Here is a 25,324-nt window from a genome sequence, read left to right as displayed (position 1 = left end):
TAAACTCTACTCACAAAGGTAGAGCTCTGTGGTACAAGAAACTGACTGTTATTATGTCTCTCAATCTGGTATTCATTTTCAGATCATTGCAGAACATTAACATGAAATAATGCATACCAAGTTTGGAATGGTAACAGGCAACACTCAGGGGCACCAAGACTTGGACGGGTCTTTAAAGTCCAACTCCTCAGCTGAATGAATCATAGTCTCTTTGATCCAACATCTGGTTGACATCCTCTCTGAGGATCTTATTCCCTTTACATTCACAACTCTTCCTCACATAACAAGACCCAGCCTTAGACACACACAGGCTAAAAGCAGAGTCTAAGCTAAACAACAATTTGTTTTTCAAACAGCATGGTTCAGTCCTTTGTTTTTACTTATCAAAGAAATTTTAAAGAAAATTAGATATCTTTGATCACCCCATCCCAATTTATCACATATTGCTTGGCACATAGTTGACAATAAATAGTTAAGGGAGGAATAAAGGAAAGGGGAAGGAATTTACTTGAGAGAATTGGGACTTAACTACCTTCATATCTTCAGTTCCCAGATTTCCTGCAGCATGAGTCAACCACTAACCCATGAACACCAGAAAATTTTGCAGTGTTTAGAGAAAGGGAATCGGGCAGTCCCATTTCTCCTGCCAGCAGAACCCAGGATGGCAACAGCAGAGAAAGGAATAAAACATCATTTCAAGGCCAAGAGCAATGGTGCAATTAGCTAGAATTTTAGCTCTGTGTTGCGGAGGCAGACCCACTAAGTGTAGTGCAAGTTGAGGAATTTTATAGTTCATGACTCCACAAGGGGAGAGATTTTAAACAGGGCACTTTGTAAGTACCTTAGTAGTGTGCATGTATGCCCCTGACCAAATCTATCTAAGGATAAAAACAGGATTTCAACCATGTTCCTGGCTCTCCACTGCTGCATTCTGTGATGAACTTCTGGACATCCTCAAACTGTTCATGCAGAGCCTCCTATGAATTCAACAAGTACCTTCTGAGCCACTAACATGTACCAGTCATGGAACAGGAAATGCCCTATGAGCGGGATACTCACGAGCCCTCCGCTGAGGAGCTGATGACCTTGTGAAGGGTTCTGGGATGCTCTGGAGCTCGTTTCACTTGTATTCTGAGTGCCAGTTCTGTTCGCTGCATGAGGCATCCACTGTTTTTTCCCTGTCCTGTTTTCCTTGGAGATGATGACACCTACCATTAGCTGTACCTAGCTCTGCTGTCAGTGCCCAGCAGTTGCTCTGCTTCTCTGGTGGTGCCTGTCAAACTGCCCCAAGGCTGGCAGTGCACCTGATAAAGACATGGAGGACCGTGCCCTGGCCACCACTGACTGAGGATGCTGAAGCCACCAGTGCCATTTCCCATGTGGCAGAAATTGCCAGCACCTGTCTTGATGACATATTGTCCTCTCCAAGGCCCACATAAATATAATCAACAGGATATGCAGTGGAGAAAAGGTCATTTTCTCAAGAAATTCACATTCTAGAGGGAGAAAATTGGAGTCGGGGGAGTAGACACTGAATACGGGAGGACGTAAGTAGTTATGTGCAAATACTATACCATTTTACATAAAGGACTTAAGCACTCATGGATTTTGGAATCCATGGGGGATTCTGGAACCAGTCCCCTGTGAGTATCTCTATCTCTATCTGTCTATCTATCTACCCACCCACCTATCTCATACAATTCTGTCAGCTCGTGGTGACCATTGTTAAAAAGAAAATGTAGGATGAGCAGGCAGAAAGTAATGGTAGGGATACCCTTTATACACAGTGGTCAGCAAGGGCCACTCTGACAAGGTAGCCTTTGAGCTGAGACTGAATAACATGAAGGAGGTGGCTGTAGGAATATCTGGGGAAAAAGCATCCCAGACACAGGGACCTACAAGGGTGAAGGCCCTGAGGTGGGACTGTGCCTGACATCTTCAAGAGCCCCAAGAAAGTGAATGTGATTGGAACAGAGCGAATGAGGAGGAAGTGGGGTCAGATAGCAAAGGAGCCAGATCACATAGTATTGCAGGCCTCGGGAAGGGATTTGGATTTTCTTCTGAGTTAGGTTAAGAAGCCACTGTAGGGGCTGCACAGAGAGGTAACAGCATCTGACTTAGGTTTTAGAGACATCACACTCTGGCTGGGGTGTAGTGGACAGACTGAAGGGGGCAAAGAGGCAGAGAAGGGAGATCATTTGGGAGCTACAGAAATAATACAGGCAAGGAACAGTGGTGACTTGAGTCAGGGTTGTAGCAGTGCAGTTGGAGAACGTGGCTGCACTCAGAATTTGCTGCGGTGTTGGATGTGAGGTGGGAAGGAAAGAGAGTTAAAGATGACTGTGCATTTGGTAGCCTGAGTACTGGAGGAATAGAACTAGTTGTCTTCAATTGGTCTGAAGGAGGCTTATGGAGTAAGATCAAAACTTTGGTTATGAGCATGTTGATTCCCAGATGCTTATTAAACATCCAGGGGAGATTTTGATCAGGCAGCTGTGTGAGATCAGAGCACAGGAAGAGATCAGGACTGGTGATCCAAAATTGGGACTCCTCATTATATCAATTCATTGGTTTAAGTGAAATCAGCTAGGTACTAAGCATTAATAAATAAAAGTTCTAAGGACTGCATCTGAAGCATCCTGGAAACTTGCAGCATCCAAAACTAAGGAAAGGATAAGTGTATGGCAAAAACCCTATGTAGGAGCAGACAGTGAGAATGGTGCCCAAAGGCCCAATGAAGAGAGTGTATCAAAGAGCCGGTAGTGAGCCACTGTATCTAACGCTGTTGACACACTGAGTCGAATGAGTCTGAGGACTGACTGAGAGTTGAAGACTACAGTTGTCAACACAAAGGCCCTTGGCGGAGTGAGCATTTAATTTATTCTCTAAGTTGAGACACTTTCGAGCGTGAAAAAGGATGTGCATTAGCAATCTATTACTATATGACAAATTACCCCCAAACTTAGTGACATCACACAAAGACAAACGTTTATTATCTCATTCAGTTTATGTGAGTCTAGAATTTGAGTGGCTTTGCTGAACAAACAGTTCTGGCTCAGGACCTCTCATGAGATGGCAGTCAGATATTGGACTGGACTGCCATCATCTGAAGGCTTGACTGGGGCTGTAAGATCTGCTTCCAAGGTGGCTCAGTTACATGGCTGGAAAGTTAGTGCCTGTTGCTGGCTGGGGCTTTAGCACCTCCCCCTTTGAGTCTCCTCACAGGCAGCTTAAGTGTCCCAGCCACATGGAAGCCGTCTTCACCGAGGTCAGGTGATCCCAGAGAGCAAGGCTGAGTGGCTACACAGGTCAGCCCTCCTTGGTCTGGGAAGGGACTACAAAGATTGTGAACAATAGGAGCCTAGGATAATTAGGGCCATCCTTGAGGATGGCTACTAGAGGGTGTTATTAACATTGAGGCCCAGACGGCAGATACAAACAGGGACTCTCTCAGGCTATCTGAGATGTGTGGTCACCAGAGTCTTTGGTGACTTTGAGTAGAAGAATTGCAGGGGAGTAGAGTGACATGAGAACCACATCCATGAAACTCAAGCCCAGGACTTTTGCTCAGTTACCAGATTGAAAAATGAGCTCCTTCCCCACCTCTCTCCACCAGACTTGAAGCTGGTAGAACAGTGAATATGATTGATGACCATTTTGCCATGAACTTGGGGTCAAAGAATGAAGCCTACGGAGGGTTAAGCAGAATCGAGATGTCAATTCCTAATATTGTTTGAGCACTTGGATCCAGCCAAGTCCGAAGCTCACACTAGCTAGAATAGTTATCACACTCTCCCCTCACCCCCTTTAAAGAATTTGTTAATTTCTGAGATTTACAACCAAAAGCATCCATATTAATATCTTCCTTATTTAAGTGGATCCTTGTTGAATACAAACATATCTAGGCATGCCAGAGTGCAGGATAAACATATCAAACTCAATCTGGTTTCTCTGGTGCACTGAGAAAACGCTTCAGTCATTTCCTTTAAGAACTTTTACTTGCATTAGCATCTTAATTGGTGGCTATGACTATAAGATGGATTTTATATAACAGTCAGTCTTTAAGATGGGCAATGTCACAGGTACTTCTTTACACTATGAAATACTGAGGGCTTTTCTTTAAATCACTCCAATAACAAAAGCCTTGTCCTGAAAAGTGCTGCCACAGAACAGCTGGACCAGCCATCCGGAACCAAACTGAAGTCCATCTCCATAAAGGAAAAGAAAATGTCTGTTTTAAAATTGCCAGCTGGTTGCTGTCTCTTCTGTTACTTTGTAATCACCCTTCAAGATCATGTTTCCTTTAGCCATCCAGCAAGAACAGAAGGGGATTTTCATACAGCCTCTCAGGATTTATTCTACTTATAGTATAGGTATTTTGAATTTGAAAAAAAAAAATAAATAAAACTCTTTAGGTAGAAGGGCATAGCAGAGAAGCCAGAAGTGAGAAGGAAAAAAATCAGCCTCTGGGGCTCTCCCCTGCAGGAGGTACTATCCATGCAGAGGGGACTTGCAACCCTCTGAAGCTTTCCCTAGATCGGTGGCTCTTTGGAATGCACGAGCAGAGGCAGGAGCAGAACTGAGCTGTGCACGCAGAAAATTGAATGTGTCCATCGATCCGTCAAGTCTGAGTAAATTCTCGTTATTGTTAGCACAGCAATTAGTCTGTGTGGTCACTGAAGCATCAAAAGAAGGTAGTTTGGGGGCCACTTGTCTTATTGTTCTGTACTATCCAAACATAAAACACCCCCAGTTGAGGACAGAAAAAAAACGTTCTTAACTTTCAGTCACCACATGCTTCAAATGAGAAGATGAGGTGAGAGGGAACAGCATGGAGGTAACATTTAATTTCAAGATTCCTCACTGCTGTCACTCAGCATTAGCTTGGCCCTTGGAAAGAACACAGACATTTCCCTGAGCATCTACTTTCTTATGCATTATCTCACTTAGCCCTCCCAAGTGGGACTTAGAGCAGCCTCTCTGGAAGAGACACGGCTTACACAGAAGATGTACATATGGGAGGAACACTGGCAATGAGGAAAATGGGCTAATGGGTTGAACCCTGAGCCAAGAACCAGCAAACTTCAGATATGGCCTCAATAATACCATTGGTGCCTCAGTTTCCCTTAAATACAATATACAACACTAACATAAACAGAGGATTGCTGTTTCCATGTTAAATGCAGCACTCTGAGCTTTTTCCAAAGAAAGGTGTTTCAAAATGTGTTGCATGACAACCATGGAGTAAACAGGCATTGCACACTCGGATTTACCCAGTGGGGGTGGGAGGACCATGTGAATTGAGCCCACTGCTCTCTCCAGGTGGTCCAGTGTTCTCAAATGGCACATGCAATTATAGTTTATTTCATCATCTTAAATAAAGTCGATTGAGAAATAGTAGTTTACTTTAACAGGGTACACCCTACAAAGGAGGAAAAAAAGCATATCATCACACTATTCCTGACGTGTTTTTACTCTTCCATAGCTCACAGCATGGAACCTGCCATAAGTTTCCCCAGCCACACATACAGGGAAAATTACATGTCATTTCCTCTTTTGAGGAACTATTGATACTATTGACATATTGGCACTATTGACATTTGGAGTTGGATAAATCTTTGTGATGGGGGCTACCCTGTGCACTGAAGGAATGTTTAGCAGCATGTCTGGCCTCCACTAGATGCCAGCAGTGGCACCCCACCCTAAATTACGACAACCAAAAATGTCTCCAGACATTACCAACTATTACGATCCAACTGAGGTTAAATTTCCCCATGGGACCCACTGCCTTAGAAAATGAATAGTCACAGAACTGTATAGAATGTTTGAGTTAGACCATCTAGAGAACTGATTATTTGTGCAATCATCCATTCCGTAGATGAAGAAAATGAAGCCAGAATTTGGTGACTTGCTTCAGGTAACACAGTGGTAAGTGGCATTAGGGATCAGGTCTTCTGATTATTCCTTGACCACCTTATCTAGCTCTTGGGAATGGTAAAGGAATCATATTATTACCTACCTGCTCATATTAAGAAAGAGAAAATAAATTTCCTTTGAAGAGAGCCCATTAAATCTAGAGGGACACTTTCCAGAACTACAGCCGTACCTAACTTATCACAGGTCTGACCCAAGCTCCTCTGAGATCATGCTGATTTAAGCAAAACAACACTTCATCAATTTTCATCTTCTTTCCTCAATCTCCCCACATATTCCCTTCAGTCCCTGGAGAGGTCGTGGTGTGCCCTGGACACATGGTCATAGTGAATCCTCCAAGAATAAATAGGCATCTCTAAATCCTATCACATGCACCGCTCCCTTAGGCAACCCAACACACATCGAAAGACAATGTTCTGAAAGAGAGAGAAAGAAGGAGAGAGAGAGCAAGAAAGATGGTTGAAGTAATATACAGATGTGGTGATATAAATAGAAAAGGCACATAAGGCATTTATTCAGGGAAATTATTTGAGATAATTGATGCAACTGTCAAATAATGCAAGAGATTATCATTTGTGATTTATAGAACCAGGTCTATGTAACTAAAGATTTGAAATACTGTTTCCTTTGGGCTTGAAATTCCCTTCTCACTTTTATTCATCAAGTTATACTCCCTTATCCTCTAGCATGCAGTTAAGGTATCTGCACAATCTTCTCCAGTGGGACTTAAATGGTCTCAGTCTAGGGCCAGATAGCATTATAAGAACACATTTATTTCCCTTAGCGTGGTCTATTTTTTCTGAGCTGCAAATAGACAGATACACTGCAGGAGCAAATAAGAGCAATGAACACGTGCAGGGTATCCTGCTGTAACTGATTCCAAGTTTACAGCAACATAAAAAAATAGAGTGACACATATATTACGTTACTGCATAGAATTTCAGAATTCTCAGTTCTCATAAATGACATTAATTGCACTGTTAAATAAATAGCAAATATTTTTTTCTTTTGACTTAGCTAATTCTATTATCAATTTTGGTACTGATGACATCTCAGATCCCATCTAGAAATGTTTACCACATCTGCAGTGCACACAGGTACTTACACACAATTAAAGACAATAGGTACCCAGGTTTTCCTTGTGTGGACCCATCCTGCTGAGGATAAGGTTTCCTGTGTCTCACCCATATTCACACATATCCTGCAGCCACTCACCCACACTTCTGTGCTGAGGGGCCTTGGCAGGTGCTTCAGGAGGGCTGGACTCTGGGGAAACATGAGTCCTACCCTTAAAGAGGATGAGTGATCCAGGAAAAGAGAGGTGGTGAGAAAGTGTTCCATGTGGAAGTTTGAGGAACAGAGGTGTCAAGAAAGCTCTGGAAAGGCAACTAGTTCCTTCTAACTCAAAACCTTCTAAATATCAGCAAGTGGTTAAAATGGATGTGCCTTTAGGACAATGATATTAGAGCAAGGAGAAACTCCCCTGAACCACCAGAATACTTCCCTCTCAGTTCAGAAGTGCCTGTAATTAAATGTACCATCCTGTAATTAGAAATACAATGCCTTGGGAGAGGTAACTTCCTAGAGTTTACAGGCTTTGGGCCAAAGAAGACAAGTGATGATGTCAGATCATTTTGGTCTCTCATGGGCTGGTTCTCAAACATTAAAGGGCAGAAAAATTACCTGGACAGCCTATTTAAAATGCAGGTTCTGATATATGTACAGCCATATACATAGCAGCATGGTTCACAATAGCTGAAAACTGAAAGAAACATGATACCCATCAATGGAAACACGAATACACAAAACAGGGTGTATCCACACAATGAAATATCACTCAGTCTTAAGAAGGAAGGAAATTCTGACACATACTGCAACATGAGTGAACCTTGAGGACATTATGCTGAGTGAAATAAACCAGTCACAGAAGGATAAATACTGTGTATTCCTCACTTATATGAGGTCCCTAGAGTAGTCATATTCAGAGACAGAAAGTAGGGTGGCTGCCAGGGACTGAGAGAGGGAAGAATGGGGATACTGTTTAATGGATACAGAGCTTCAGTTTGGGAAGATGAAAAAGTTCTGGAGATGGATGGTGGGGATGGCTGCACAACACTGTAAATGGACATAATACCACTAAACTGTACACTTAAAAACGGCTCAGATGGTAAGTGCTATGTGTATTTACCACAATTAAAAATAATTTTTAAAAAAAGAAAAAGAAGCTTTGGTAAGGGACTTTCAAGATGGCGGTGGCTGCGGCGGTTGGCGCGGAGTAGCTGAGGTGGAAAAGGCGGCCACTGGGCCTCAGGCAGCCAGGAAACTTGTGGACCTTCCTCTTGCCATCTCTTAAGGGAGGACCGCTGCTGCTGGCCGGTCGTGGGGGGTGACCTCCACTTTGCCCCCGGCAGGAGAGGCTGCCTCAATTACAGGCAACAGCTTTGAAGTATGGAGCAGGAAAAGAACTGTTTCTTAGCTGCAAAAGCGAGTCTCGAAACAGGGAACATGGCGCCAGGGCTGCTGTGGATGCAGCCAGGATCCCGGAGGCCGGGGCCGCGCTGAAGGCGGCCAGCTGCCCTATTCAGGATTCGAGGTTTCAGGCCGGCATTAAAGAAGCCCTGGGAGCACCTGAGCCGTGCCACGACTGAACAGCCCGAGGCGGCAGCGGCCGAGAACGGGAAAGGCGGCAAACCAGAGACAGAGAGTGAGCGCCCGACCTGGCACAACCCTGTGAGTGACCCCTGGACCAGTTCTGTGGGCGGCAGACACCCACCAGACTCCCGCCTGCATCACCAGGCCACTCACCGCCCCGGGGCTCCCTCCATTTTCCCAGGTCCGGGCAGCTCCGCCCAGCTCGGCCGCCACTGAGCCCTCCCACTTGCTTGGCCAGGGGCAGGGCTTTCCAGAGCCTGTGGGCTGGCCTCCCCTCCCACTCCCTCCGCGGTTCTCTGGCGGGTTGGTGGCGGGGGGCATCCGGCCAGTGTTGGGAGGGCAAGGAAGTACGGGCGGGCCAACTGTCACTCCACCGCACCCTGGACTCCGCCCCCGGTAAACTTCCTGTAACTGGGAGGCAGATACCATCTCTGCGGCCACCAGTTCGGAAAAAAGCGTAACCAATTTCTGGTTGGGAATAGTGTGGTAGGAGAGTTCCCAGGTCTGCTCGAACCTGCCGGAGAGCTGGCTGCAGGTGGGCGCTAGACTTGGTTTATACCGGGGGGATACAAAGGTGAACAAGTCCTGAGAAAGATCTACACAGTGCTACAAAGGCACCCAGAGCGACCGGTCGTCTGTGCCTAGCAGGAACCTGGCAGACTTCCTGGGCAAGGCAGTGCCGAGCAGGGTCTTGAAGGCCCAGCTGATAGACTAGGGTTGCAGAAGACACGCCCCAGCCCAGCACAGTGCTCACAGAGAGGGGAGACATGCGGCCAGGGAGGCGGAGACTCGACAGAAACCACACACCCTGTGGGGTCGCCACTGCACAATCCAACAGCCTGGGCCAGAGCACACGGAACAGGGAGAAGTCCTGCACAGGAAGTGAAAGCTCAACAGTGATCACACACCCTGTGGTACGTGATCCACCAGCCCAGCAGAGTCCAAGCTGACCAGAAAGGAGGCTCCCCGGAGAAGCCCAAGACCCGAGGCAACCACACACACAAGGCACTAGAGGCCAACTGAGCAGCCACGGAGGTAGCCATACGAAATTGGCAACCACAGCAACATCCTAGTTATTCATTAGTCTCAAACCGGTGGACTGTGAAACCCCCTGCCACAATGAATAAACATCAAAAAAAAGATACCAGAAATACAAAAAATCAAGAAAGTACACCACCAAAAGTTAATAAATCTCAAATTCTAGATCCTATAGAACAAGAAGCCCTTGAAATGACTGACAAGGAATTTCGAGTGATAATTCTAAGGAAACTGAATGAGATACAAGAAAACACAGCTACACATCATGATGAAATGAGGAAAAGTATACAGGATCTGAAAGAGGAAATGTACAAAGAAATCAATGTCGTGAAAAAAAATGTAGCAGAACTTGCTGAACTGAAGAAGTTATTCAGCGAAATAAAAAACACAACGGAGAGTTTAACCAGCAGGCTTGTCGAAGTTGAAGAGAGAACCTCTGAACTTGAAGATGGGCTGTTTGAAATAACACAAGCAGACAAAAAGAAAGAAAAAAGAATTAAGGACATGGAAGAAAATCTGAGAGAGATATCAGACAACCTTAAGCGCTCAAATATCTGAGTCATGGATATTCCAGAAGGGGAGGAAAATGGAGATTCCATTGAAAACATATTCAACAAAATAGTGGCAGAAAACTTCCCAGGTATAGCAAAAGTCACAGATCTTCAGATCCAGGAAGCTCAACGATCTCCAAACGTATTCAACCCAAAAAGGCCTTCTCCAAGACATGTCATAGTCAAATTGGCAAAACTCAGAGACAAAGAGAGAATCTTAAAAGCTGCAAGAGAGAAGCGTCAAACCACCTATAAGGGAGCCCCAATCAGGCTAACATCAGACTTTTCATCACAAACCCTAAAAGCTAGAAAGGAATGGGATGATATTTTCAAAATACTAAAAGACAAAGATTGCTAGCCAAGAATACTCTACCCTGCAAGGCTATCCTTCCGAAATGAGGGGCAAATAGTATATTTCTCAGACAAACAAAAACTGCGGGAGTTCACTACCACACGACCACCCTTACAAGAAATCCTCAAAGGAGTACTGGGTTTGGTTCTTGAAAAATAACTACCACTGCCATAAAAACCCAAGAAAAATCAAAACCCACTAGTATAATAAAAAGGGCATTCATGAAGAGAAAACAAGCAAACAAAAACACTATCTACAACCTAAGGAACCAACAAACACAGAAACCAAACAGTAAATCAGAAAGCAAGGAACAAAAGACACCTAAGACAACCAAACAACCAACAAAATGCTAGGAATAAATCAACACCTTTCAATAACAACTCTTAATGTAAAAGGCTTAAATTCCCCAATCAAAAGACACAGACTGGCTGACTGGATCAAAAAGGAGGACCCAGCTATATGCTGCCTACAAGAGACCCACCTCACCCACAAAGATTCACACACATTAAGAGTGAAAGGATGGAAAAAGATTTACCATGCAAACAGAAAAGAAAAACGAGCTGGAGTAGCTATTCTTATATCTGACAAAATAGACTTTAAACTAAAAACCATTAAAAGAGACAATGAGGGACACTACTTAATGATAAAAGGACTGATCCATCAAGAAGACATAACAATCATAAATATGTACGCACCCAATGTTGGAGCAGCCAGATTTATAAAACAAACTCTATTAGACCTAAAGAAGGAAATAGACACTAATACCATAATAGCAGGGGACCTGAACACCCCACTGTCAATATTAGACAGATCATCTAGGCAAAGAATCAGTAGAGAAACACAAGATCTAAACAATACTCTAGACCAATTGGAATTGGCAGATATCTACAGAACATTCCATCCAACAACCTCAGAATATTCATTCTTCTCATCAGCACATGGATCATTCTCCAGGATAGATCACATATTAGGTCACAAATCAAGTCTCAATAAATTCAAAAAATTGGAATTATCCCATGTATCTTCTCAGACCACAATGGATTAAAACTAGAAATTAATAAAAAACGAAACTATGGAAACTATACAAACACATGGAAATTAAACAGCATTCTACTTAATGACATATGGGTCCAAGAAGAAATCAAGCAGGAAATCAAAAAATTTATTGAAACTAATGAAAACAATGAAACATCATACCAAAACCTGTGGGATACTGCAAAAGCAGTATTGAGGGGGAAATTTATTGCATTAAATGCTCACTTCAGAAGAATGGAAAGATGGCAAGTGAACAACCTAACACTTCACGTTAAAGAACTAGAAAAACAAGAACAATCCAAACCTAAAGTTAGCAGACGGAAAGAAATCATTAAGATCAGAGCAGAACTAAATGAAATTGAAAACCAAAAAACAATTCAAAAGATCAACGAATCAAAAAGTTGGTTTTTTGAAAAGATAAATAAAATTGACAAACCATTAGCATGGCTAACAAAAAAAAGAAGAGAGAAGACTCAAATAACTAAAATTAGAAATGAAAAAGGCGATATTACAACTGATTCATCTGAAATACAAGGAATCATTCGAGACTACTATAAACAACTATACGCCAACAAATTTGAAAATCTGGAGGAAATGGATAAATTTCTGGACACACACAAGCTCCCAAAACTGAACCATGAAGACGCAGAAAATTTGAACAGACCAATAACGATAAAGGAGATTGAAGCTGTTATCAGAAGGCTCCCAACAAAGAAAAGCCCAGGACCAGATGGATTCACAGCAGAATTTTACCAAACATTCAAAGAGGAATTGACACTGATGCTTTACAAACTATTCCAAAAGATTGAAACGGACGCAAATCTCCCAAACTCATTCTATGAAGCAAACATCATCCTGATACCAAAACCAGGTAAAGATATAACCAAAAAAGAAAACTACAGGCTGATATCCTTGATGAATATAGATGCAAAAATCCTCACTAAAATACTAGCAAACAGAATACAGCAACACATATGTAAAATTATTCATCACGATCAAGTGGGATTCATCCCAGGGATGCAAGGTTGGTTCAACATACGCAAATCAATAAATGTGATACACCATATTAATAAACTCAAACACAAGGACCATATGATCATCTCTATAGATGCTGAAAAAGCATTTGATAAAGTTCAGCACTCATTCTTGACAAAGACCCTCTATAAGCTAGGTATAGAGGGAAAGTATCTCAACATAATTAAAGCCATATATGCCAAACCCACTGCCAATATCATCCTGAATGGGGAAAAGCTGAAAGGAACTAGACAAAGATGCCCACTCTCACCACTCCTATTCAACATAGTGTTGGAAGTACTAGCCAGAGCAATCAGAGAAGAGAAGGAAATAAAGGGCATCCAGATTGGAAAAGATGAAGTCAAACTGTCCCTGTTTGCAGATGACATGATCCTATATATCAAACAGCCTAAAACCTCTACAAAAAAACTGCTGGAATTGATAAATGATTTCAGCACAGTAGCAGGATACAAAATCAACACACAAAAATCAGTAGCATTTCTTTTCTCCAATAGTGAACATGCAGAACGAGAAATCAAGAAAGCCTGCCCATTTACAATAGCCACCAAAAAAGTAAAATACTTAGGAATTGAGTTAACCAAGGAGGTGAAAAATCTCTATAATGAGAACTACAAACCACTGCTGAGAGAAATTAGAGAGGATACAAGAAGATGGAATGATATTCCATGCTCTTGGATTGGAAGAATCAACATAGTGAAAATGTCCATACTAGCCAAAGTGATATACAAATTCAATGCAATCCCCATCAAAATTCCAAAGACATTTTTCTCAGAAATGGAAAAAACTATCCAGTCATTTATATGGAACAATAAAAGACCACGCATAGCCAAAGCAATGCTGAGCAAAAAAAATAAAGCTGGAGGCATAACACTACCGGACTTTAAGCTATACTACAAAGCTATAATAACCAAAACAGTATGGTACTGGCATAAAAACAGACACACTGACCAATGGAATAGAATAGAGAATCCAGAAATCAACCCACACACTTACTGCCATCTGATCTTTGACAAAGGCACCAAGCCTATTCACTGGGGAAGGGACTGCCTCTTCAGCTAATGGTGCTGGGATAACTGGATATCCATATGCAGGAGAATGAAACTAGATCCATACCTCTCACCGTATACTAAAATCAACTCAAAATGGATTAAGGATTTAAATATACACCCTGAAACAATAAAACTTCTTAACGAAAACATAGGAGAAACACTTCAGGAAATAGGACTGGACGCAGACTTCATGAACACGACCCCAAAAGCACGGGCCACCAAAGGAAAAATAAACAAATGGGATTATATCAAACTAAAAAGCTTCTGCACAGCAAAAGAAACCATTAACAGAGTTAAAAGACAACCAACACAGTGGGAGAAAATATTTGCAAAATATACATCTGACAAAGGATTAATATCCAGAATATACAAGGAACTCAAACAACTTTACAAGAAGAAAACAAGCAACCCAATTAAAAAATGGGCAAAAGAGCTAAGTAGGCATTTCTCTAAGGAAGATATACAAATGGCCAACAGACATATGAAAAAATGCTCAACATCACTCAGCATCCGGGAAATGCAAATCAAAACCACACTGAGATACCACCTCACCCCAGTTAGGATGGCTAAAATCCAAAAGACTCTGAACAATAAATGCTGGCGAGGTTGCGGAGAAAAAGGAACTCTCATACATTGTTGGTGGGACTGCAAAATGGTGCAGCCTCTATGGAAAATGGTATGGAGGTTCCTCAAACAATTGCAGATAGATCTACCATACGACCCAGCTATCCCACTGTTGGGAATATACCCAGAGGAATGGAAGTCATCAAGTCGAAGGTATACCTGTTCCCCAATGTTCATCGCAGCACTCTTTACAATAGCCAAGAGTTGGAACCAGCCCAAATGTCCATCATCAGATGACTGGATACGGAAAATGTGGTACATCTACACAATGGAATACTACTCAGCTGTAAAAACGAATGAAATACTGCCATTTGCAACAACATGGATGGATGGATGGACCTCGAGAGAATTATATTAAGTGAAACAAGTCAGGCACAGAAAGAGAAATACCACATGTTCTCACTTATTGGTGGGAGCTAAAAATTAATATATAAATTCACACACACACACACACACACACACACACACACACACACACACACACACACACACACACACACATACACACACACACACACACACACAGAAAAAATAAACCGGGGGTGGGGGAGAAGATATAACAACCACAATTACTTGAAGTTGATACGACAAGCAAACAGAAAGGACATTGTTGGGGGGGATGTGGGAGGGAGAAGGGAGGGAGGTTTTGTTGATGGGGAGCAATAATCAGCTACAATGTATATCAAGAAAATAAAATTTAAAAAAAAAAAAGAAAAAGAAAAAGAAAAAGAATAAAAGCATGTTCCTGGGTCCTGCTGCCACAGAGTGTGATGTAGGAGGCATATCTGTTAGGGTCTCACGTGAGACAGGATTCATCCCAGTGGCTCAAGTGAAATATGGGTGGACAGGATTAAGAAGACCAACAGGAATGGCAAAGCACCCAGAAACCAATGACAGCATGAAGATCTTACTGCTCCTAGGGTCGAACAGGCAGAGAAAAAGATCGTGTTACCCACTCCCAGTGAGAGCCATACCCCTGCTGAAGGTCAGCCCAAGATGGGGGGTGCTCCAGCAGGAGCAGTGTGGGCTGCAGCTACTGCCAGAGATGAGAGGGCAAAGCAGGAGGGCGAGGAAGAAGGCCCCCTTTGCTGCCCTGTTATCCAACCTCCCACCAGGACCTCTCATTTCCTAAAGCCAACAGAAGCCAACAACAAAAGAGCCCGGGGCAGCCTCCCAGAGCAAGGAGGTGGGAGAGGTAAACAGAATAGCCAGCACTGTGGGTCTGGGAGGTGGGGGCTCTGGAATCTGCGTTTTTAAAAAGTGCCAGGCAGGCAAGACACTTTCGTTCCCTTTGGACGTAATATGGTCAACGCACTAACAATTACATACATTCAAGCTGTAAGACCCGTGCACCATGCACAAATCCCACTCACACGGGGATGGCTCACTCCACGAAGACCGTGAGACAGAGACTGCTGCAATCAGGCAAGAGGAGTTTTATTCCAGCATGCTGGGGTCACTTAGTCTCCTGGACAGAAGCGACCCCGAGTTTACAATACAAGCACCTTTTATACAGTTTCTCTAGACAGACTCTTGGGACAGGATGAGTTGTTGGTTATCTGTGGCACCTTTAGATTTATGGGTAGACTTTAGCAGGCTGGTACCCCGATAGATTTGTGGCACCTTTAGATTTACAGGTGGGTTTTAGCAGGCTGGTACCTCGATAAGGAACAGCGCATTTCTCAATCGTTTATCTTCCCTGGGGCCTGGCCAGGTGGCCTTTAGATAAGGAACTAGTCAGTTCCTGGAACCAGGTGGGGGTCATTCCCTTCCTTGGAATGTTTAATGTGCTCAGGCCTGACCTTTATATGGCCTCTTAGAAGCTGCTTTACTTAAAATGTTTTTAGCAAGCATTTATTACAGAACTGCGTATACTAAAGTTATATTTTTCAACAATTCCACTACAATTTTCTACGTCCCCTACAAAGCTTGACTACTTTAAATTTGATCTTCAGCTGTATTGTAAGTGGGGTACTGTACTGTGTTCTCCATATATATTTCTTACTTTTCTGTAATATTGAAGAGTTGCTTAAATGTATATAAAATGTACAGAAACTAAAACAGCTGATCATTTATTTTTCTCCCCTTTTGAAAGGAAGAGGCTTCAGTTGTTCCTAGTGGCTAGAACCATAAACAACGTACCTGCAATTCATAACATAAGTATTGCTCTATGTTAGTAACAATCTTGCAACCTTGTTTTCCAAAGTTCATTTTATTTTGATTGGTCCAGTGCCTTGCACTAATTGCCTTAGGTATTTTCATTATATGAAATCTACCATTGTCAGAGATGACTTAATCTATTTCAGTGTTGAACTGCTAGCAGAACTTGTACATTTACAGCAATTCAGAATTAGTAAGGAACATAGTTCACCAGTGTTTAGTTTTATATTGAGGTGCTCAGGATGGAATAAAGTGGTATAAAAAGTTAAAAAAAAAAAAAAAAAAAAGTAAAAAATGCTCCAGGGAATTTTTTGCAGGGGCCGACCACATATGTCTTGAGGACACTGTCTGAGGAGAAGGGACCAGAATGCATGGAAGCACTGAGCATCCAGAAGTGGAGATGAAGGTGGAAGTGCAGTAGACTGAGTCATTAGAAGGGGCACGAGATTCACTGTTACAACTGTGATCCACAGACTGGTCGCCTTCAGTTCTCAAACCGAATCTGTATTAGATGACACCTTTGCATGAGGCATCCCTTCGTCAGGCTGGGACCTGGAATGCATGCAACTACGCTTGCTGTGGACAAGCTGGCACCTGAAATAGATTCATGTGTCTGGGAAAGCAAACGATTTCCCCTTTGCAGACCCAAGGGTGATACAGAGCATACTAAAGCCACAAGCATCATTATTCTGAATACTGCATCCACTGTCTCTCAGATTAAGAAATAAACTTGCGTATTCCCAAAAAAGTCAGTTAGATGCAACAAAAAGCAACTTTGCAACACGTTTGTAAATTAAAACAAGTGTGTTGTTAACTGTGTGTGTGTGGGCAAGTAAGAAGCAGCTATTTCATGTAAATCATAAATCCTGTGAAGTTAAGTTTAACATGCAATAGGCATCAATTAAATAATCACAGGATTCATTCTTATCTATTCATGTATTTAACATTTACTGAACCCCTTGGGTTTGTTTCTACAACACAGCAGGTTTAGGAGTTTAGCAAAACCAAATTGCCCTTCACGGGACTTTAGAGAAGATGCTGATATTTTACTAAGAGTGGGTGTCTGGAATAAAATTCTAAGCTGTGTCCCATAATCTCTTCCCACCAGAGCTTGACATGACTGCTGTCCTCCCGTCCTTCTCTCTCGCTCCCTTCCTTCCTTCCTCTCTGTCTCTCTTTCTTTCTCTGTCTTTTTCTCTTAGGTTCTCTATCTATTTTTTTCCCAATCACATCTAAACTTTTATACTAGTTCTGTTTTTAAAATTATTTCAATATTCTCTCACAGCCAAAAAGCTCTGGAATACGACCTCCAAAACAAAACAAAACACAGCAAAACTCAAAGGTCTTTTGGTTTGAAGTCAAAAATTACTTAGAATTTGTTAAATTAGTAGCCTCTTTTATGTTCCTATGAGCAAACAGAGAAAGTACTTCTCCTAAGGTACTATCCCTGCTATTTGACTGTACGTTGTTTGTTACTGACTCCCCAGCTCTAACCAGGGTGACCAACTCAGCCCCATTTCAGCACTAACTCCTCAGTCCCCTGGAAGCCAAGTCAGTTGTTCACCCTTGCTCAAACACAATAGTACCTAGCAGACTCTTAATGCCTATTTTGGTATAAATGAATGAAGAAGTGACCTCATAAAGTTGTGCAATCCCCACCCTCACACTCCACCAATACAGTTCTCTCCCAGACATTTTCTCATGTAAAAACAGAAAAGGGAGACTTTCATACACAAAGCTCTTTCCAATTATAATATTAATAATCAGATTTTTTAGGCTTGAACGTTAAAATATTTAAAATCCACATATAAACTCAGTCAGTATGCAATATGTTTATTTCAGGATTCTTAGAGAAAACGTCAAGAGTATTTATTTTTGTTATACTCTGTAACTTTCATTCAGTCGAATGTGGGTGGGATGAACAAATAGATTTTGGAAAACAGATTTTGAAAATCTGATGTTTTTTAAAAACTCTGATGGCTTTGGGGCAGTCATAAACCTGAGATTATGGTTTTCTTCTAGGCAGCAGTAATGAGGCAGCATAAATACTGTTGGTCTCACTTCCCCCACTCTAAATGGCCAACAAGAGCCACATTATCCTCGTCCTGTCACCTTCACACAGACTGATGAACCGAAACAAGCTGCATTTGTGTTTCATAGATGAAGGCAGCCCCTGTCTCATGACCTCAAGCTTAATAAGCCATCACAGATACACAGACATTCCAGTGTACATGGATATTTTCCAGCCCAGCTTGCCAGGAGAATGTCAGCTCCAGGCTGTCTTTCCCACTCTGAAGTTTTATTAGCCATTATCCGTCATGACTTTGAGGTGAGATCTCAGCACACAGTAAAAACTGGGCATTTTCCACTGTTTCTCACACAACAGGCAAATTTATTTCCCTTATAAAACAGAAATCACAGGTGTAAATGCCACCAACACAACTATTTCATTGCAGGGGCCACCCCTGGAGATTGAGAGTATCTTATTTATGGGATACGCTTTTCCGTGGTTTGAGCCAAATGTAAATAAGAAACAGCCGTACATTTATTTTTCCTTCTTCCTCTCTCCCTCCTTTCCTCCCTCTGTCCCTTCCTTCCTTCCTTGATTTCTTAATTTCCCTGATTTATTTGACTACAGAAACTTTATGTCATAAAATAACAATCAACAGTCTGCAAGACTAATGTTCCTTAGAAAACAGCTTAGGAAATACTGTCTTGGACATTGAATGGAGATTAATAATCTACTGTGTCCTCCTCATTTCAATGGAATGTCCCAGATCTATGTTCTCATCTTTATTTCTTAAAGGAATGCTACCTAGAGGAAGTTCATTGGTTTCAGATCCAACTGGGCCACTAAACCACTACTAGATCTCATCTTTTTACTGCCATAGTGGGAGTTTGGAACAAGGTATTCTTCAATGTCCCTTCAGTTCTGATCATGTTCTACATTAATTAGTGTACTTACACACACACACAAACACACATATACAGATGATGTAAACCACATATTAAGGTTGTTATGGGATGAGTTGTGTGTCCCTCAAAAAACTCATATGTTGAAGTCCCATCCCCAGTACCTTGGAATGTGACTGTATTTGGAGATAGGGCCTTGAAAGAGGCAATTAAGTTAAGATGAGGCCACTAGGATGGGCCCTAATCCAATCTGACTGGTGTAGAAGAGGAGATGAGGACGCAGACACACATAGAGGGAAGGTCATGTGATGACACAGGGAGAAGTCAGCATCTGCAAGCCAGGGGAGAGGCCTCAGGAGAAACCAGCCTTGCCACATCTGGGTCTTGGACTTCCAGCCTCCAGAACTGTGAGAAAATAAATTTCTGTCGTTTAATACCCCCAGTCTTCAGTATTTTGATCTAGCAGCCCTAGCAGACTAATACAAAGGCTAAGAGCCTTTCTCAGATTATGTGCTCCGTCTCTGTCAAGTAAGATCTGCATCAATGCTCCAACCCCAACTGTGTGTTCACCATGGAAGGAGCTGAGGTTTCATTGGAAGGCCCAGACTTGGATCCAGGTGGTACTGTTGGAATACCTTCATCCAGATATCAAAATAAGTCATTCGGATGTGGTCTAGGGCTGACCTTCAACCACAACCACATGGCATGTCTTCACTTTCTCATCTTGAAATCTTCAGTAAAACAAACACATGCTGGAGAAGATGTGGTCAAAGTGGGCTTCTTACCTTAGCTAAGATTCACAAAGATTCAAAAATTTCCACAAGTGAGGACTGCCAGGAAGATGGCAGACTAGAGGTGCCAGGGTGCATTCCTCCCACAGAAAAAGATTAAAATGAGCTCACTGCCACTGCTGGAGCCATTGTTCAGTCCCAGAACCATTGCCCATCACAGAGAAGCTTCTTGCAGAGCAGCAGTCCTGCGAGTTTCCCATCACTGCAGCCACAGACTCTGCAGATGTGAGGGAGGTGACTGCAACCACCACTGTCATTGCCACCACCATAAGTTAACCTCACTGCTGCCAAGGACACTGCAACACAAGGGAGACAGTTGCAGCCACTGGTGCTTCTGCCACTGCCACAAGGTAACCCTGCTGCCACTGAGGACACTGCATATGTGAAGAAAGCAGTTACAGCCACTAGTGCTGCTGCTACCCCCACGAGAGAACCCTGCTGCTGCCAGGAACATTACCAAGGGCAGTGCAGACAGGAGGGAGGTAGTTCCAGTCACTGGCACTGCTGCTACCCCCACAAGGTAACCCCACTGCTGCCAAGACCTGAAGATGCCAGGAAGGTAGTTGCAGTCACAGCTGTTACCACCACTGCAAAGTAACCCTGCTGCTGCTGCAGAAATCGCTGTGGGTGTCACCGTTGCAGACACCACAACCAAGCAGTTGGCTGCTGCAAGCAATACTACTTCAATTGCCACCATCACCAGTGCCATCAGGCAGCCACCATCATCACATGAGCAGCCTGCCACCACTGCCACATGGGCAGCCTATCAAAGCCACCTCCACAACCACCGTCACTGCAAAGGCAACCTGCTACCACAGCAGCAGCCACTGCAACTGTGCAGGTGGACCTCCAATCACTTGACTACATTGACACAAGGAGGGCCACCAATGGAGTCCAGGGAAAGAAAGTAATAGAAGAAGCAACTGCTCTGTGAGATGAACAAAAATCAATGTACACATACTAGAAATACCAAAAAAAAAAAAAGACCCAAATTATGAGTCCACCAAAGGAATACAATAACTCTCAAGTACCAGACCCAAAACAGCAGAAAACCCTTGAAATAACCAAAAAGGAATTCTAAGAAAAATCTCAAGGAAACTCAATGAGATACAAGAAGATGCAGTTAGATCACACAATGAACTGACCAAAATTATCCAGGATATGAAGGAGGAAGTTTGTGAATAGAAGGAGTTTACAAAAAAAGAATGTAGCAGAACTCATGGAACTGAAGGAGTCATTTGACAAAATAAAAAACACAACTGAGAGCTTAAGCAACAAGCGAGAGCAATCAGAAGAAAGAATTTCTGATCCTGAAGACAATCTCTTTGAAATAACTCATGTGGACAAAAACAGAAAAAGGAAAAAAGAATTTTTTTAAAAATGAAGAAAATCTAAGAGGCATAGCACACAACCTTAAGTGCACAAACATCTGAATGAGTGGTATTCCTGAAGGAGAGGAGGAAGGAAAAGGCATGGAAAACCTATTCAACAAAATAATAACAGAAAACTTCCCAGGCATAGGGAGAGACACACACCTTCAGATTTAGGAGGCTTGAAGATCCCCAAACAAATTCAACACACAAAGGTCCTCACTGAGGCACATTATAGTCAAACTGGCAAAACTCAAAGACAAAGAGAGAATCCTAAAAACAACAAGAGAAGAGCATCAAATCATCTATAAGGAAGTCCCCCTCAGACTAACAGCAGACTTCTCAACAGAAACTCTACAGGCTAGAAGAGAATGGGATGATATATTCAAAATAATAAGAGAAAAAAAATTGCCAGCCAAGAATACCATACTGAGCAAGGCTATCTTTCAGACATGAAGGAGAAATAGTATATTTCCCAGACAAAAACTATTAGAATTCACCACTATATGACCATCCCTACAAGAAATCCTCAAGGAAGTCCTTCATCTGAAATCCAAAAAACAATAATTACTACTTATGAATGTGCAAGAAAGAACAAAACCCACTGGTAGAACAACGATGCAAATGAGAAAGAGAAAGAAACTGTATATTACCACTTCCAAACACCAACAAACACCAAAGACAAACAATAAAAGGGAAAGAAAAAAACAGAAGACAAAACATCCAAATGAAAATTTATAAAATGGCAGAAGTAAAGCAATATCTTTCAGTAACAGCCCTAAATGTAAATGGATTAAATTCCCCACTCAAAAGACATAGACTGACTGATGGTATTAAAAAGCTGGAACCAACTATATGCTGTCTACAAGAGACTCACCTCACCTGTAAAGACACACACAGACTAAAAGTGAAGGGAAGGAAAAAGACATACCACAGCAATGGAAACCAAAACTGAGCAGGAGTAGCTATTCTCATTTTGGATAAAATATACTTTAAACCAAAACCATAAAAACAGACAAAGAAGGCCATTATACAATGACACAGAGATCTATCCAGCAAGAACACATAACAATCATAAATATATTGGCACTGAACACCAGAGCACCCACATATATAAGGCAAACACTATTAGACCTAAGGAAAGAGATAGACCCAAATATAGTAATAGTTGGAAACCTGAACACCCCTGTCTCAACATTGGACAGATCATCTGGGCAACAGAGAAACACAGGATTTAAACCACACTTTAGACCAACTGGACATGGCAGATACTACAGAACATTTCATCCAACAACTACAGAACATACATCCTTCTCATCAGTGCATGGAACATTCTCCAGAATAGACCACATGTTAGGTCACAAATCACCTTACAAATTTTTAAAAATTAAAATTATTTCAAGTATCTTCTCAAACCATAATGGGTTAAAACTATAAATCAATGACAAGTGAAATTCTGGAAACTATACAAACACATGCAAATTAATCAACACATTCCTGAACAATATATAGGTCCAAGAAGAAATTAAACAGGAAATCAAAAAAATTCTCAAAACTAATGAAAATAAAGACACGTCATATCAAAACCTGGGAGATACTGCAAAAGCAGTACTAAGAGGGAAGTTTATTGCAATAAATGCTTACATCAAAAGAATAGAAAGATTTCAAATAAACAACCTAATGCTATACCTCAAAGAACTGGAAAAACAAGAACAATTGAATCCCAAAATTAGTAAATAGAAAGAAATAATTAAGATCAGAACAGAACTAAATAAAATAGAAACCCTAAAAATGATACAAAAAAAATCAATGAAACAAAAAGTTGGTTTTTCGAGAAGAGAAACAAAATAGACAAACCATTAGCTAGGCTAACTGATAAAAGAAGAGAGAAGACTCAAATAACAAAAATTAGAAATGAAAAAGGAGACATTACAGCCAATATAACAGAAATACAAAGGCTCATTAGAGACTATTATAAACAACTATATGCCAACAAACTTGAAAACCTGGAGAAAATGGATAAATTTTTGGACACATATGAACTACCAAGACTGAACCAAAAAGAAACAGAAAACCTGAACAGACCAGTAACAAGCAATGAGACTGAAGCAGAGTCAGCAGTCTCCCAACAGAGAAAAGGCCAGAACTGGATGGCGTTACTGCTGAATTCTACAAAATCTTTAAAGAGGAATTAATACCAATTCTCTTCAAACTATTCCAAAAAATTGAAACAGAGGCCATTCTCCCAAACTCATTCTATGAAGCCAGCATCACCCTGATACCAAAACCAGACAAAGATACAGTAAAAAGAAGAAAACTATAGGCCAATATCTTTGATGAACATAGACAGAAAAATCCTCAATAAAATATTAGCAAATAGAGTACAGCAACTCATCAAAAAAATTATACACCATGATCATGTGGGATTCATCCCAGGGATGCAAGGATGGTTCAACATTCACAAGTCAGAAATTGTGATACACCACATCAACAAAATCATGGACAAAATCCCTATGATTATCTCAATAGTTGCAGAAAAAGCATTTGACACAATTCAACATCCATTCATGATAAAGACTCTCAGAGAATTAGGTATAGAAGAAAAGTATCTTATCACAATAAAGCCATATATGACAAACTCACCACCAATATCATCCTGAATGAAGAACAGGAACAAGACAAGAAGGATGCCCACTCTCAATACTCCTATTTACCATAGTATTGGAAGTACTAGCCAGAGCAATCAGACAAGAGAAAGGAATAAAGGGCATCCAGATTAGACAAAGTCAAATTGTCTCTGTTTGCAGATGACATGATTGTATATAGAGAAAAGCCTAGAGACTCTACAAAAAAAACTCTTAGAGTTGATAAATGATTTCAGTAAAGTTGCAGGATACAAAATCAACACACAAAAATCAGTAGTGTTTTTCTACTCCAACAATGAACTGGCAGAAAAAGAAATCAAGAAAGCTAGGCTGTTTACAACATTCACCAAAAAAATAAAATATCTAAGAATCACTTTAACCAAGGAGGTGAAAGGTATCTACAACAAGAACTACAAATCACTGTTGAAAGAAATTAAACAGGATGCAAAAAGGTAGAAAGATATTCCATGCTCTTGGATTGGAAGAATCAACACTGTGAAAATGTCCATATTACCTAAAGCAATCTATAGATTCAATGCAATCCCCATTAAAATACCAATGACATTCTTCACAGAAGTAGAAAAACATTACATTCATATGGAACAACAAAAGATCTTGAATAGCCAAAGCAATACTGAGCAAAACAAATAAATAAATAAATAATAAAGCCGGAGGCATAACACTACCTGACTTCAAATAATACTGCAAAACTATAGTAACCAGAACAGCATTGTACTGGCATAAAAACAGACACCCAGACCAATGGAACAGAATAGAAAACCCCAAAATCAACCCAGGTACTTATAGCCAACTGATCTCCAACAAAGGCCCCAAGAACTTATATTGGGGAAAAGATTGCCTCTTCAATAAATGGTGCTGGAAAAATTGGACATTTATATATAGAAGAATGAAACTAGACTTGTACCTCTTGCCATATACCAAAATCAACTCAAAATGGATTAAAGATTTAAATATAAGACCTGAAATTATGAAACTACTAAAAGAAAACATAGGAGAAACAATTCAGGAAGTAGGACTGGGCAAAGAGTTTATGAATATGACCCCCAAAGCACAGACAACAAAAGGAAGAATAAACAGATGGGATTATATCAAACTAAAAAGCTTCTGCACAGCAAAAGAAACAATTAACAGAGCAAAAAGACAACCCTGCAGAT

Source organism: Cynocephalus volans, chromosome 5 (genome assembly GCF_027409185.1).
Source record: "Cynocephalus volans isolate mCynVol1 chromosome 5, mCynVol1.pri, whole genome shotgun sequence".
Classification (NCBI taxonomy): domain Eukaryota; kingdom Metazoa; phylum Chordata; class Mammalia; order Dermoptera; family Cynocephalidae; genus Cynocephalus; species Cynocephalus volans.
This window is presented reverse-complemented; position numbering follows the sequence as displayed.